Source organism: Dipodomys spectabilis, unplaced genomic scaffold (assembly GCF_019054845.1).
Source record: "Dipodomys spectabilis isolate Male_0828 unplaced genomic scaffold, ASM1905484v1 ptg000773l, whole genome shotgun sequence".
Taxonomy (NCBI): domain Eukaryota; kingdom Metazoa; phylum Chordata; class Mammalia; order Rodentia; family Heteromyidae; genus Dipodomys; species Dipodomys spectabilis.
Window position 1 is genome coordinate 76,000 of NW_024871450.1, and position 4,607 is coordinate 80,606.

Consider the following 4,607-nt stretch of genomic DNA (forward strand, 5'->3'; position numbering starts at 1 on the left):
AAGTTCTGCTAGAATGCTGGATAAATGCCTTGAAGTTTGCAGGGTATATATATATATTTTTTTAGCAAATATAATTTGCATTTCTTGCCAGAAGTTAAGCAGCCTCTGTGGGGTGTTGGAGAAATCTTTCATTTTCTTTTTTTTTTGGGGGTGGTAGGGGAGGATAGGGGAGGGCATACAAGTTCTACAATTCTGGAATAGTTGATGGATATATAGTTAACTAGCTTTGGTTACATGTTAAACTTTGGTAACTGAAGAATATATTGAGTACCATTTAAAGAACAGTTGCAGAACAAGCAATTAGCTTCGATATGGAAAAAGTACTCCTGTGCCCATATTTTAATGTAATTGTGTAACTGGGAGCAAACATATATTCTGCTTTTCAATTGTAGGTTCTCCAGACTTGCTCTCTGTCTCTAACACTAAATGTGCAGTTTCTTGTTTTTCATCAACGTTACATTTCTTTAAATTCTCTTTAATTTCTGAGCAAAATCTAAAAGGAGAGGAAAAGAGCCCAGGAAAACTTCTCATGTTTTTAGCCAGTAAGGAGGTAATAAACCCTGCTTATAGAAGCTGCTTTCATGCAAATTATACTTCTAAGCTTATTAGCTTTGAATTATATCTTAATAAATGTATTTTATTATTAGAGCAAAATGGGTTTTTAAGGAAAATAGTGTGAAATTTTGGAAATTTTATTTTGGGCAGAGAAGAGCCATTAGCCCTGTCTTATCATCACATTGCCATCCTGTTGTATAGCATGCTAAAAATAAATTGTGTGTGTGTGTGTGTGTGTGTGTGTGTGTGTGTGTGTGTGTGTGCAGAAAAACTAAGGGTCAGCTGGGCGCTGGTGGCTCACACCTGTAATCCTAGCTACTCAGGAGGCTGAGATCTGAGGATCGCGGTTCAAAGCCAGCCCGGGCAGGAGAGACCATGAGACTCCTATCTCCAATAAAACCACCAGAAAAAAAACCGGAAGTGGCGCTGTAGCTCAAGTGGTAGAGCGCTCGCCTTGAGCTGAAGAGCTGAGGGACAGCGCCCAGGCCCAGAGTTCAAGCCCCACAACTGACAAAAAAAAAAAGAAAAACTAAGGGTCCAATTCTAAGATTGGTGATGTTGGTGATATAATAAGTTTTCTGGCCTGACATAGCATCACATCACACACATACATGCAGAGAAATTAGTATATCCATGTATGTCAAATACAGGTAAAACAGCAGGGTATTTATATAGAGAGAGTTGTAGTCTTCTAATAAAAATAGACTGGATCCCTTCATATTTGGAGAGAAAGTAACTATTTTTTGCTCTATCATTTTGCTTAAGAAATGTCTAATTTTTGAGCGATTGTAGTATGAATGAGTTTTCTTGTTGACTGAGACTTTTAACAAGTAATTTACAAAAGAAGTTATTGGACTGAACATAGGTAAAATATCTTTTTAGTCTGGATTTCTGCCCTGATTAGATTTTAAAAAAAGTATAAGCATGGATTGCCAATTCCACTTGATGTAAACAAAACTTTTAAATATATATATATATATATAAAATCAGTCCAGGTTCAGAAACTTGTGGTAGGCCAGTTTCAGATAGTCTTCATTTCACCTGTAAACAGTATCACTTTTACTGATATATTGTAATTTTTCAATGTATAATATGTTTACAGATGTGCCCTGCATTTAGTCTGCCTTATTCCTATTTTGATTCTTGTTGAGTCTCCTGCCTGCTTGCCAAAAGCTGGGATGCTTCAGGCCCATGTACAATTGAAAGCAGAGGCATCAATGAGCTTTAAAGCATTGAACAAACTAGAAAATGCAACAGACCACATATTGAAGTGGAGTAAGTCTGTGTTTTGTGTTTTTTTTTTAAATAAAAATTTTCAAAAAAACTAAAAAAAGAAATCCCTAGCCAAATGATGACATGTGAAGGCTGAATTCATCCCTGAGCTGAATGAGTTCAGCAGTGTTGTAAATAATGAAATGACGATTTCTCTTCCGTCCTTGCCTTCAGCCTGTTCCTCACCATCCTGTGACAGATTAGGCAGCTCTGCTAGATTCTGTCTGATCACATTTGACCATCACTGTTTGTGTTTAGGTGTCAAGTTCCACTTCTGGGCTGGCTGTTCAGGCCTGTAATCTCAGCTCTTTTTTTTTGGTCAGTTGCGGGGCTTGAACTCTGGGCCTGGGCACTGTCCTCAGCTCTTCAGTTCAAGGCTAGTACTCTGCGCTTGAGCCACAGCACCACTTCTGGTTTTCTAGTGGTTTATTGGCTGGCTTTGAACCTCAATCCTCAGAACTCAGCCTCCTGAGTAGCTAGGATTACAGGTGTGAGCCACCACTGCCTGGTAATCTCAGCTCTTAGATGCTCAGTCTAGGTCTACTTGAGGACTCTGCCCTCTCCTCCTTCCTCTCTGATTGCTCCAGGGACTCTTGGGACAAGGAAAGAAGCTGGGGCTTCTGGGGTTGGATACGGTGAGTCAGAGCTGTCTCGACAGCCCAAGGGCTGACTGACAGTACTCATGGTGGGCTACAAGTTTGAGATCTTTAGGGACCTACAGTGTGTGTGTATGTGTGTTGGTACTGGGGCTTGAACTTAGGGCTTAGGTACTGTCCTTTAGCTTTTTCCCTCAAGGCTGGCATTCTATCACTTGAGCCATAGGTCCACTTCCAGCTTTTTGCTGGTTAATTAGAGATAAGTCTCATGGACTTTCCTATCTGGGTTAGCTAAGATACATGATTCTCAGATCTCAGCTTCCTAAATAGCTAGGATTACAAGTGTGAGCTACCAGCGCCCAGCCTTCAGTTTCTCTCTCTTGAATGGCTTGGTTTCCAGCAGGCTCAGGTAAAGGGATGGAGTCTAGGGTTGGATCCATTTTCCTTGTAGGCCCTGGATAAGCACATGACTCTTCTGTGAGGGGGTCCCTGGGACTTGGTGGCTCTCCCTGGACTGGGGCAATGGCTGTAGATGACAGGACCACCCTCCCCACCAGCACAGGACCAGGGGTGCATCTAGACATGGATGGAACAGCCCAGGGGTGCATGGGGGTCAGGTCTAAGCAGGTTTGAGGCCTTGCCCACTGGAGGGTTTTTTTTTGAGGGGGGTAGGAAGTGGCACAAGTTGACACTACAGTTCTTTTTTTTTTTTTTTTTCCAGTCATGGGGCCTGAACTCTGGGCCTGGGTGCTGTCCCTCAGCTCTTCAGCTCAAGGCAAGTGCTCTACTACTTGAGCCACAGCGTCACTTCTGGCTTTTTCTGCTTATGTGGTGTTGAGGAATTGAACCCAGGGCCTCATACATGCAAGGCAAGCGCTCTACCACCGAGCCACCTTCCCAGCCCAACACTACAGTTCTGTTGGCCCTGGGGTGTGGGAGCCCCAGAGCTTTGAGAATGGCCACAGGCCAGCTCTCCTGTTCCTGTGAGGTCTTCCAGAGAAGAGCTGTAGCGTGTGGCCCTCTGACTTGCCTGACCCTCCCCTGCTACCTCCATGGGAGGTGGGCCCTCTCCTTCTGGGGCCCACCAGGCCCTCCTGTCACCAGGACAGAGCTCCAGGGCAGGCTTTGTCACTGCCTACATCTCTCCTCACTGAAGCTGGAAAGAAGGTCAGGGGCTCAGAAACCCCTGGAGTCTGACCTCCATACCAGATTTCCTCTAGTCTCCCACAGCCCCTGAGTGATCCCAACATTCCTCCCTCACCCCCACTGAGTCCCAGAGGGCCCAGCAGGGGACCATGTGAGAGGAAGGGGAACTACAGGCCAGCTGGGAATCCTTAGACCCTGTGGGGGGGTGGCTTTTGGGGCCTGATGGGGGAGGGGAAGATGGTGAGAGGGCACATCTCACCTTCTGATCCCCTAATGGCCCTAGGAGTCCATCAAGAGCCAGGCCTCGTCCACAGTATCCTCAGGGCCAGCAGAGTTGGAGCCCCAGCAGCCGCCCTCTCCCTCCCCTCCTATGTTTGCTGCCCTCACTTCCCGCCATGTCTGGGGAAGGGTGACATAATTTCACAGTACTGATTAGCATCAAATGATACTGGGACAATGTCCCCCACTCCCCTGGCGTCTCCACACACCATGAGAGATTCTGCGACAGATCATACAGGGTCACTTAGCCAGGAAGCTGCTCAGACCTGACCACTCCCAGGGCCCACGCTCCTGTCCCCTCACCTTCCTGCCTTCTGTCTTTCCTGTCATCCCATCCTGTGGGAGAGGCTCAGTGTCCCAGAAGTCAGTCCTTCTGTCCTCCCGGGCCCCCTGCAGGGGTGGGGTACCTGTTGCTCTCTTTAATTCAAGGCACCACCAGAGTTGTTGACCTGTCCCCCATGGCCCAGCTCTGTCAGGTCTCTTCTCATCTCCACCCAGCTCGAGGGGGTCCGGGACTGTGCACAGAGGCTGGAGTGGGGCTCAGAGTCCTCATCACTTTGTCCTTAAAGCCTGGTCCCCAAGGCTGTCCTGTGCCCACCCTGCAGGGCCACGGGAGCTCCCCCTCCCTCTCCGGTGGGTCCAGCCCAGCTTTCTCTGAAGGTGGAGCCTCGCCCAGTTCCCCACACCTGCCTTTCATCACCATCCGATGGCGCCATTGGGCAGGAAGGGGGAGGAAGAGGCCGCAGGAAGTGGTGGGGG